Source organism: Mesoplodon mirus (genome assembly GCF_964341445.2).
Source record: "Mesoplodon mirus genome assembly, contig: HAP1_SCAFFOLD_1383, whole genome shotgun sequence".
NCBI classification, from domain to species: Eukaryota; Metazoa; Chordata; class Mammalia; order Artiodactyla; family Ziphiidae; genus Mesoplodon; species Mesoplodon mirus.
The window spans coordinates 68,927-81,192 of record NW_028294735.1 but is presented as its reverse complement, the minus strand read 5'-3'; the positions used below and the strand labels follow the sequence as shown (position 1 = coordinate 81,192).

The window sequence follows — 12,266 nt, the reverse complement described above, 5'->3', positions numbered from 1 at the left end:
TGTTGTTTCTAAAAATATAAAATATTTATCCTTCTGTTGTCAAACAACCATATTTCATGAAAAGAAGTATAAATCCTTTTTTGCTTGCAATAAAAGAACAATAATTGAAGGTATTCTTCATTTGGACCAAATACCTTCTCTGAAAACATAAGTGAAAATAGGAGTTGAACTTTCCAAAATATTCTTTAGTAAATAAAACTCCACATATAATTTCAAATTATCATTTAATTTTACCTTAATTTTAAATATCTATATTGACTTAAATGCTGTCCTCTGTAATTTCGGATGATTCCCTCCTTTATATCTTCTTCCTCTCTTCAACAAATAAAATACATATGAATGCCTAACATGAGGTAGGGTATTCTCTGTGAAATAATGATGTTGGGATACTTGATTTTGACTTAGCAGAGGGGTTGAGCCTCTGTGTTGGTGAATTCTCCCCAGATGGTGCGTGTGGAGAGGGTCAGGCATATCTCTGTGCTCCTGAAGTTTTCTCTGTGAAACTGTCAACCTCCAATATCAGAAATAACTTCCTTCGTGAGAAGGGATTTTCAGACATGAAAAGTTTTCTCTTAAAGTGCAAGTATTTTTAAAATCTATAAAATATAGAGCATTATAAATTTTCTTTAGTTACTACAAGCTGAATTTTAACTGAGAAGACTGGGAAGTCCATGTATGTGTACATGCATGCATGCGTGCATGTTTGTGTGCTACACGTGTGTGTGTGTGTGTGTGTGTGTGTAGGTCTACTGAGGATACAGAACATATTCTGGACATGACAGAGCAGTGGTGTATCAGAAGGGAAAAGAGTATAAAGGACCAGCTTCACCTGCTTAATTTGTCCCCTGACCTGGTGTCGTCTTATTTTCCACCATCCTTTGCTGATCTGTATACTAAATACCCAGGGCTCCTGGGTACCTCCAGGTACCCCTGTAAGTTTTACAAGCCTATCAATATCCCATGTACAGTGGATGGAACCTGGACTTTTTGCCCATATAGTTTTCCTTTCCCTCAGAGTTTTCGTCTGAGCTATGTCATGGGGTAGGTACTGTTGTGAAGATTTGTGCTCACTTGTTAAATAGAAACTACTCATTGAACTGTTTAAACAAATAAACAGTATCTTGAGTCAATTGCAGGGCACCTCCAGTCTCCACAAAGCAGAGTTACTTTGGGACAGGAAGTTCTTTTAGTTTCCCCTTAAATCAAAATACAAAGTTATTGAGCAATTCTAGGACCAACCCTATAGTTGCAAACTTGGGAAGAGATCACAGGATTCTGTAATCGTCTGCTTATCCCCTTATTGGGACAGCAAATAGCTCAATAGTTCTTATACTGAAGTCAGAACGAAGAATAATACCGGAAACGAAGAATAATACCGGAACAAAGTCTGCATTGAAAGTCTGTGTCTTATTTTTATTTTCTCTTGGCACATAGTAGGTAACTGTTAAATGTTCTCTTGATAAATGTTAAAAACACACAAGGTACTTCATATACTAGGGGTCATAAAATTTCAACTTTTCTTTTGGTGTAGGGGTTGATGATGAAAAGTTTGGAAACTTCTGATCCATGTTAATGTTCCTGCTTTGAGAACTGCAGGGTGCAGCTTTTAGATGGAAAAAGTTGCCAAGAGGACCAGAAGTAGAATAAAGGCATTTATGTAATTCTTCCTTATAATTTCATTTATTGGTTTTCAGCAACTAACTTTGAAAAGTTGCCTGAGGCTGCCTAGGGTCTGCAATAAGGATCACAGCTGTGCTGTCCTACCCCCTTCCCACATGTGGGAACAGAACCTACCCAGCAGTGCTAATAGAGGCCCATGGCTTTCCGCCCACCTCGGTACTGCTCAAGGCAGTGGCTTTTTTCTACCAGCCTCACCCTTCTCCATGTGAATCTTTTTCTTCTTTCCAGTTTTATTGAGATGTAATTGACATATAACACTGTATAAGTTGAAGGTGTACAACATCATAATGTGATACATGTATATATTGCAAAGTGATTACCACAATAAGGTTAGTTAACACATCTATGACCTTACACAATTAATTACCTTGTGTGTGTGTGTGTGTGTGTGTGTGTGTGTGTGTGTGTGTGTGAGATGAGAACATGTAAGATCTACTATCTCGGAAACTTTTGAGTATGCAATAGAGTGTTGTTAACTATAGTCACCATGCTGTACATCAGACTCCCAGGATTTATTCATCTTATAACTGGAAGGTTATACCCTTTGACCAACAACTCCCCATTTCCTCCACTCCCCAGCCCTTGACGGCCACCATTCTACTCGGTTTCTGTGAGAGCAGCGTTTTTAGATTACACGTAAAAGTGAGATTATGCAGTGTTTGTCTTTCTCTCTCTGACGTATTTCACTTAGCATAATGCCCTCAAGGTTCATCCAAGTTGTTGCAAATGGCAAGATTCCCTTATTTTTTAAGGCTGAATAACATTCCATTCTACATATGTGCCATATTTCCTTTATTCATTTGTCTGTCAATGGACACTATAGAAACAGAAACTCACTCAGTTCCTACAAGTGTCCAAGGTAACAATAGACAAAATATGGATGTTGGTGGGTGTAGATCCAGGCAGTAGGTTAGACTACATCCCACAGGCAGGAAGGCCGCTATTTTAGGAGGAGCTGCTTTGAATATGAATCAAATAATAATTGATTTATATATCACCAGTTCAGAACTAACTCATCTGTTTTCGACACCTCACCATAGATATGAAATGAGAATGAGTGGAAAAAGAGCCTTCTGAAGGCAAACAGTCATAAAACCCATTATTATTCTGTAAAAAGGAGACTATACAGTCTTACCTTTAGAACCTCAACTCAAACAAAGACATGTAGCAGCCTCAGTAGGATATAATCGCAACAGAAAAAATACAAGCAGAAGGCAGAGGAAAAAGAAGTGCCATTTGGTATGGGAATAAATAGCTCTGTATGTCTCAAAAGCCTCCTATAAACATGTCTGGGTGTCAATATAGTGTAATAATTAATATCCATAAACCCTGAGTCTTAAGAAAAAAGAACTGTATCTTTTGCTTTCTTTTAGAAAGGGACAGAAAGGTAACTATATTTGCTTTAATAAATACAGAGACTTAGTGCACTTAAATATTTGATCAACTAATTTTAAAAATGTTTCTTACAGTATACATCATTTTCTGATGAAACAGGGGTAAAAATAAGGTTCTAGGGTGTGAGGAGGGCATGAGGTATTATACACATTTTCTTTTCTGTCCTTTTGTAGCTGAATATCCTTTTCCAGGCCTAAAGAAGTAGTAAAATTATGCACCTAAGATTGAATAAAAGGTTTCATAGACATATTTTACATATATGCCATTAGATTTCCACAGAGTTATTTCAGGCTGCCGACAGGTTGCTTGCTTGAGCTGAGACCCCTCTAAACAAAGCCCAGGAAGAAGGTAACAACTGTGAAAGCCAACTTTTTTATTCTGTGAGTAACTTGGCTGCAGAGCAGACTAATTACCCCTTTAACCACACTGTTTGAACTCATTGTACTTATCTGGGAATCACTATTCTGAAAGTAGAGAAGGGGACTAGGGAAGTTAAAAGGGACAAAAGACTTAAATATGGTCTCTTTGCAGAATCTCAAAGGTCAGGCAACAGGCTTCTTCTTTCTGATGGTTTTAAAAAGAGAAGATGAGCTGTGGTTTAAAGGTCCACTTTGGAATTCAAGTTCTACCTCAGGTGCAGCCTGAATACTAGTCTCCACCTTGAGTGAATCACTGAAGGATCATTTCTCAGCACATAGTCAGTGTTTGTTAAATTTTCATATTATTTTATCCCAGTGAATAATATTGATGAGGGATTTTGAAACTATTAAATTCTGCCAAAGGACTTGATTTTGTAATGATACCAAACCTTGGAAAATAAAGGAAGTAGAGATTGGTGAATCCTTGACAAATTATTAGAGTTGTAACTGATTGTTTCATAAGGAAAGATAGGGAATGGATCACTTAGGAAACTGAATGAATACTTTGAATCTCCTCTATTTCTGTTAAAACTACAGGTTAGTTGAGCTCAAAAATTGTAGGTATAAAAATTGTGTTTTTTGGTAATAAAATTTGTTTTAACCCTTCTCTCAATTACGCATTTAAATGTTGACCAATTCACAAGTAACTGTTTACAGTCGATGGATTGGCCAGTGGCTTTGGGATCATTCATTTTATAGTCTGGGATTTCCAGTGTGATCTTTATTTTCCCATTTATACTCTATTTCATACATTTTATTAGCAGTAGTAGTAGAAATAGTAGCAGCAGTATCATTATTATTTAGTTAGAGTAGAATTGTTTCTATAACTTCTTACGGTCAGACGTATACTAAGCAACACACAATTTGAAAGCACTGGTGTTGGAGTAAATTCGATGTTGATGAGACTAGTCACTGCCCTTAAAGGAGCTTGTCTTCTAGTTGGAAAGATGTGACATATACAATAATCTGAGGCATTAAGTAAATACATGGGTCTGAGGGCAGAAGATCCTGAAGGAAGCAAGCTACAAAGAACTCATTTTGAATCCTGGCATTAATATTGGCAGATCTCCTCACACCTTTTTACGACAGTTATAGACAAAGCAAGTAAGACTGGAGAATACACTGCAATGGCCCAAATAAGATTTAATGTCATTTCAGCCTAGGCTTTGAGTATATGATAATTTAAATGCTACCTAAATAGTAAATTTACTTTAATGCTGACAACGTAGAAAAGATACTTTGCTGCAAAAGTATACACAGTAGTAGCAAGTGGATTTTGGAAGAAACTAATATTTTGTCTTATACTGGTAACTACACTATTGCCCCAGACCTAGCAGCAGCCTTTACTCTTTGTTGTTTTCTTCTAAGACTGAAGAGCCTCTTTATTGTTTGTGCTGATTTTTTTTCCACCAACAGATCTCAGAGCAATCTGAGTGCACTGGCCAGTTGGGACAAAATTATCATTAGAATTCTTGGCTAGAGAAGAAAGCTCCTAATTTAAGAATGGCTTTTTGCCTTCTGAGAGCTCAGAAGAGCACATTGCAAGCCATCTACATTTATAAAACATGTTTTAGTATGGAAAATTTCAAACATCTACAGAAATAAAGAGAAAGAAGTAGAAACTTTCATCCATTGTTCTCATCAAATGTCCATTTCAGGCCAATAGATTTTCTCTACACCCTCTCTTACTACTACCACCATCATCCCCAGCAATTTTAAAGCAAATCCCAGATTTCTTTTTCTCAGTGAAAACGTCAGTATCCATATTTCTAAAATGCAAGAACTGCCCTTTTTAAGCTCAACTATGTCATTATCACACATCCGCAAATAATAATGATTCCTTAATATCAACAAATAGCCAGTCAGTTCATGTTTCCTTGATTGTCCTATAAATGTATTTTTATTTTAATAACCATTATTTATTTGATTGCTGATCCAAACACAATTTCTTTTAAAGTATAGGTTTAAAAGAACTCAATTTGCTCATTTTTCTTGCAAGTATTTGTCCTTGAATTCAAAGCATTCATCCAGTAGGGTTCCCAACTGTCTGGATTATGCTGATTGTCTGGATTATGCTGATTGCATCCCCTTTCTGCTTATATATTTATCATGCTCCTTTGGCCCATGTATTTACTGTCAGTTGGTAGATAGATCTAGAGCACTGACATAATTCAGGTGTGATTTTTTTGTCAAGTTTACTTCATAGATAATATTGATGAATTCCAAAAGGAACTATCAAGTGTCTGTCTTACTGTGACGTTGCAGCCATTAATGATCAATGTCTAGATCCATTAATTTATTAAGGGTACCAAATGGTGATATTCTACTAACTAGATGATTATTCATTTACTAGCTAGAACATTATTTCATCAACTACTTGGTTGCCCTGAGTTACAGTTTAATTAGGAAAGGAAGAATAAATGTTTCTTTTATTTTATTTACCAGTTTTACAAAAAAAGAAAAAACAAGAGAGAGAAAGGTTGACTCTTCCAAAGATAACTAATGAGGTATTTTCTTTCTTTGTTGTTGTTTTCAGTGAGGTTGTTATAAATATCGATGCAGAGATTGTCCCCTCTTAGGTTCACGGATCCTGTTCAAGTTGGCTCCTGAGTCCTTTCCACACAACCACAGTAGTCTTTGAAGTCTTCCCAGCTCTCTTATATGACAAGATGTAACAGGAACATCTTGTTCGTTTCTTATGCTGGATTTGAAATCAGCTGTTTCTCCAAGGAGACATTATCCACTGTGTTTATTCAAACTTGTGTTCCTTCTAGTTTAACCTTCTCTCGAGACATGATTTTTTTAAAACAAATTACTTACTGAATTTTTCACCTTTTCAAATCTTGCTATTCTCCAATCACTTCATTTCTGAATTTTTCTAATTTCTTTTATGTTTTTCTTAAAACCAGTTTCTATTCCTTTGAAAATTTCTTTTACTTTTTCCGCAGTATCAGGCAATAAATTTCATTTGTTCTGTGGACGTGTCTTTCTGTGACGTTTTCAGGATTTGCTGGAACTTTCTTTTCACCCTTCTTTTTTCTTTTTTTTTCTCACTGATTTTCTACAGGATGTGAATGGAATACCCTTCTGTCACTCATTTTTAAATGAAATAAGTTTCCACTTTAGGAGGGAAACATAGATCAGAATATAATTTCTAGCTTCAGAACTCCAGGGCTCACTATCTTCTATTATTTTCACAACATAATTTTATTGATTTATTTATTTTTTGCAGTACGCGGGCTTCTCACTGCTGTGGCCTCTCCCGTTGCGGATCACAGGCTCCGGATGCGCAGGCTCAGCGGCCATGGTGCACGGACCCAGCCGCTCCGCGGCATGTGGGATCTTCCCAGACCGGGGCACGAACCTGTGTCCCGGCAGGCGGACTCTCAACCACTGCGCCACCAGGGAAGCCCCACAACATAATTTTAAAAAATGACCTTAAAATTTCTAAAATCTTCCTCCTCGGCCCTCCTATGCCCATTTACCCAGGCCTCCTCTTTCCTGTCCTTGTTGAGTATGGGGATTTGTTCTGGGATGGTGCTTTGGTTTGATAGGTGTCAAGGTTTCACAGACCCCAGAACACTTGGCATCCTCAGAACATTTCAAAGTTCTTGCACTCAGCTGCAAAGTGGAGCCTGCAACATTCACTCCCGGTTTCTGCCCCTGTTCTCAGTGAGTTTTTCAATCTCAGTGAGTTCGTGAACCATAGTAACCTTTGGCTCTCCTGAAAGAGAGAGAGAGTCCTTCCCTCGTCTTCCTCCCACACACCTTGGGATACACATATGTAGGTCTTTTTCCTGTTGTTGATTTGTTCCTACCTGGCTGTATGTTGCAGTTCATGTGGACACCTTGTTGTAGATGTTGTCTGTGGGTTTTTGATCTTGTTATCCTAGATGCTTTTCTTTCTTCTTTGTGGGGGTGGGGGGTTGTGTATTTAGGGGAGGGGTGGCATATTCAGGGATAAAAATCTTCTCTGTAGCCACCACCATTTCCCCAGAATCCTCTGCCATTAATATTTAAAACAAAATCATGGGAATCATTATCCGGATCCTTAGGATAATCATTACACTGTATCTGTCTTTTTTTCCAGGCTTCAAGCTGCCTGTGGCTCACCACGTTAGTATACTGACGTGACTGGGCAATGCCTAATTTGATGGGCTCTTTCTGTACTACCTTCCTCCTAATCATGACGGTCTTGTACGCTATACATAGTCTTCTTCACTGATAGGGAATTTAGAAAATACAGGAAGCCATGGGTTTAATAGCTGAAAGTGGAATTAATGTGTTCTTTTTCTCAGGTAAAATATCATAAGACTCCTTAGGCCAAAGTTGTAAAATGAAATCGCAACTTTCCTGGAATCATTTTGCAAACGTGAATGCCCACATAAAGTACACTAGGACTTGAATCCAAGGAATAACACATTTTTAGAGCCTCCAAATGTATAAACTTAGTACAATTCTGCATTACTTCTTAAGGCAACTGAAGAAAATAATTTTGTGATCAAATAAATATTGATTTTATTAACAGTTATTTTAAAAGTTTACAAAACTTATAAAAAATGTTAAGGCTCTATCAGCCTCATCAGTTGTTATTTCTTTTCTAGAATCTTGGATAAAGGAACAGTCGTTTGAGGGGAAACATGGTATAAAATGGGAAGATAATCTAACAGTAAAGATAGTTATATCTCTTCCTGTGTGATGAACTACTCCTAAGCTTGGTGGTTTAAAACAGCAGGCACTTTATCTCCTCACAATTTGTGAATCAGCGGAATGGGCTGGGATCTCCTGGGTGGATCTATCTTGCTTTCACCTGAGGTGACTACTGAGGCTGCCATCATCTGGTTGCTGGACTGGGGCTGGTTGCTTTCACATGTCTGGCCATTGGTGCTGGCTGTGGCCTGTGCCTAGTCTCCACTAGGTTAGCCAGGCTTCCTAACATGTCAGGTTTCCATGAGGACAAGCCCTAAAGCACGAGTACTCTCCAAGCTTCAGCTCTTGATATGCCATTGGGCCAAAGCAAGTCACGTGACCAAGCCCAGGTCAAGGTGGAACAAAACTACACAGGGTGAGAAAACGGGGGGAGGGGCATTTGCACTGGGGGTCAGTAGTCTAACAAACTGCTGCAATAACTATATAAAGAAAAACACCCCGGAGGACAACTGGTAAAAAATAAATGTGTGCGGGGTGGGGTGGGATTTGGCATAGGGGGGCAAAGGCAGTAAACAGGGGCTACCAAAATCTGAAGATTCTGGAATTTTTGGAAAATCCACTGGGATTAAAGGAGTTACACAACCATGTTCTGACACCAGAAGAAAGGCGCCAGTTGAGCACCAGGGAAGTCTAGCGCTCTTCCTCCATCGCATCAATTTTCACGTTTCTTTGACTCAGCATATTTGTAGAATGAATCATGACTTTCTATAAATTTTTAATTCAGTTTTTCAAAGAAATAGTGACCTCGCTTCTATCTGCTGTGCCACAAAAATGCCGTAGAAAAAAATTCCTTCTGTTAAGTCGCTCACTAGGTGAAACTGTATGTGTAACCTAGTACCAAAGAGGTATTAAGAATCGCCACAGCCGAGCCGGCCCTCCGCATCACGCACCCTATAGCAGCCAGTGGGTGAGCCGGGAGTCGAGGAGGTCACCGTGAGAAGGAGGGGCGCGGGCAGCGTGGCAGCCTCCTTCCGTCTCCGTGGAGCCACCTCCGGCCTCTGGTGCAGGGAGTCGTCTGCAGCAGCCAGTGGTGGCCAGCCTTGCAGCGCTGTGTTCTAGGTCAGTAGCTTCCAAGACTCCAGTTGGATTCATTGGAGTAGGCAACGTGGGGAGTCCAGTGGCAAAAGAGCTCATGAAACATGGCTAGCCACTCACCGTTGTTGATGTGTTCCCTGATTCATGCAAAGAGCTTCTAGATGCAGATGAACCCTGTAGTGTCTTCTGCAGGGGATGTAGCCGAAAAAGGTGACAGAATTATTACAATGCATCAATGCACTAGAAGCTTATTGTGGAGCAAATGGAATTCAAAAAAAAAGTGAAGAAAGACTCACCATTAATAGATTCCAGTACTGTTGATCCTATGGTTTTCGGAGAATTGGCCAAAGAAGTTGAGAAAATGGGAGCGGTTTTCACGGATGCCCCTGTTTCTGGTAGTGTGGGAATGGCTCGATCTGGCAACCTCACACTTAGGATGGGAGGGGTTGAGCTGCTGTGGTGCATGGGCTCCCATGTGGTGCATCGTGGAGCTGTTGGGACTGGCCAGGCTTCGAAGATCTGCACAAACTTGCTGTTAGCTATTAGTAGGATTGGAACTGCTGAAGCTATGAATCTGGGACTCAGGTTAGGGCTTGACCCAAAACTCTTGGCTAAAATCCTAAATACGAGCTCAGGACAATGTTGGTCAAGTGACACTTATAATCCTGTACCTGGGGTGATGGATGGAGTTCCCTCGGCTAATTACTATCAGGGCGGATTCGGAGCAACACTATAATGGCTAAGGATCTGGGATTAGCATGAGACTCTGCTACCAGCACGAAGAGCCCAGTCCTTCTGGGCAGTCAAGCCCATCAGATCTGCAGGGATGTTGTGCGTGAAGGGCTACTCAAAAAAAAAAGACTTCTCATCCGTGGTCCAGTTTTTGCAAGAGGAGGAGACATTCTGAGTTTGCCCTCTGGCTGTGAACACTGAAACATTGAAACCAAACTGTGTCTTGGAGCCCCTTATGGCTCACTCCACAGGAAAATGGGCTTAATCAAAGGTCAACTGTCTGCTTTTGAGTGTGTAGGTCAGGGGTTCCCAACCCCTTGGCCTTGGACGGGTACCAGTCCACAGCCTCTTAGGAACCGGGCTGCACAGCAGGAGGTGAGTCGCAAGCAAGCCAACTAAGCTTCATCTGCTGCTCCCTATGGCTCACATTACCGCCTGAACCTCACACACCCCGCCCCCCCTCCCTGGAAAAATTTGCTTCCAGGAAACCGGTCCCTGGTTCCAAAAAGTTTAGGCACCTCTGGTCTAGGTCACAGTAGATCCTGGGATTTTTCGCCCATTCTAAACTGCTTATTCTTTTTATCTATTTAGCAAACATATCATCTGTAATTTTTTTTTCTGCAAGCCACTGATGGTAACTGCTAGCTAGCTAGCTGATTGGCCTTTTTCAAAAGTTTGATTCCTGAGCATCTTCAGCTAAAACTCTGCCTACTTCACTCAGGATATTATTTACTCCACTTTACAAATAAAACTAAAATTGTTTTCAACAGGATAAAATCTATCCTCGAGGAAAGAAAAGAAATTGGTGTGAGAAAAGATATTAGAGAAAGGGGAAGTAGAGTGAATTACTACCTGTGTCCCTCAGAAAATTTGTCCTGTTAAATAACCCAGTGGTGATATTCTTGCATTGAGATTACTGGTTTAATTTCTAGGAGTTGTTAAAGCAAGAGAACTCCTTGCTGCATGTTATGTAATTTGGACTCTGTTACATTATCTTGTTGTGCCCCTCTTGTAACAACTTCCCATACTCAGCAAACTTGTTTTTTTCATATTTTTGCTTCCTTGTCCATTTTTACTGCATATTTTTTGACTTCAAAAGAATGACATCTTTAGAACTGTTTCAGAGCCAACGATGATATGTGCTTTAGATAATTATTACACTATGCTAAATATAACCATATTCTTTTGAATTCAAATAAATTTCTATGCTGATATAAAAAGAGAGGCACATTTCATCAATGTTTAAATAGTATCCTTCTTCCTCTAAAACTTAAAATAGGATTCAGTCTGATTCCTAAAGGGTTATTTTCTTCAACAACAAGAGCTGACTTAGGCCATTTCTTGGCAGTGGAATCTGAGCATAGAGGTCCCTGTCTGACTGCCCTTTGTTTCTCACTCACAGTATCCTGGGTGAGTGTAATGGACGGGCGTGCCCTTATGACTTAGCCCACTGCTACTGCTCCTGATGAGGGCTAATGGTGTGGGCCACTTTAACTCCTGCCCAGCAAAGTGCTGACATCTGGGGTTTCCTATCAAGTTTACCAGATATTTCACAGTAATTTCATAATTTACACAACATAAAAACACTGATTTTGAGCTTAGGAAAGCATTTCATTTAAACAGATACAGAACACTACTCTACAAAATGGTTTAAAATTTGTGAGCAATTGCATTAAATAAACTCTAATATAAATTAACCTAATACAAGTAAACTAATAGTTGCAAAGCTACTGGTTGCTTCAGAAGCGGTGGCTACGGATAACTTCAAAGTTGTTTCCTCAGTTCATTAAGAGGAGGAACTATTTGCTGTCAGCTTCTTCTTGGGGAAGCTTAGTTTGATGCTGATTCGCGTTATGAATGTATAGGAACCATTACTGGTTCTTCCTTTCCATATTCAGTGCACCATTATACTTCTATCCTCTTAAGATCTGGATATCTGTTACTGCTACTGTTGGCTGGAGCCTGGCAGGAGGAAAGCTATCAAGAAAAAAGGTCAACAAGTGTTAAAGATTTTTAGCATACCACTGAGACTTTTTATCAACCATAACCATAAGAAATAATAATTAAAATTACTTATAGCCTGGTCAGTGAGACCTTGAGTAAATTGTGGAAGCATCCATGTTTCATAGAGTTTCAGGGGATGGATATTTCCTGTTATTAACTCTATATCCTCTTCAACTGGAACAGAGAGACCTTTCTCTGTTGAAGCAGTTTTGTCTTTTTCCTGGGCATTTTCAGTTTTCTCTTAGGAGAGACTTGTAAAGCTTACATATACAAACTTACACATACACGAAT

The 12,266-nt window shown here is 39.4% G+C and overlaps 1 pseudogene across 1 annotated transcript; it reads left to right on the top strand.

Annotated features, from left to right (window-relative positions):
- Positions 1–9,101: 9,101 nt before the first annotated feature.
- LOC309797565 (3-hydroxyisobutyrate dehydrogenase, mitochondrial-like) lies at positions 9,102–11,645 on the top strand (annotated as a pseudogene). The gene has a single exon. The product of its transcript is annotated as a 3-hydroxyisobutyrate dehydrogenase, mitochondrial-like (transcript).
- The last annotated feature ends 621 nt before the right edge of the window (positions 11,646–12,266 follow it).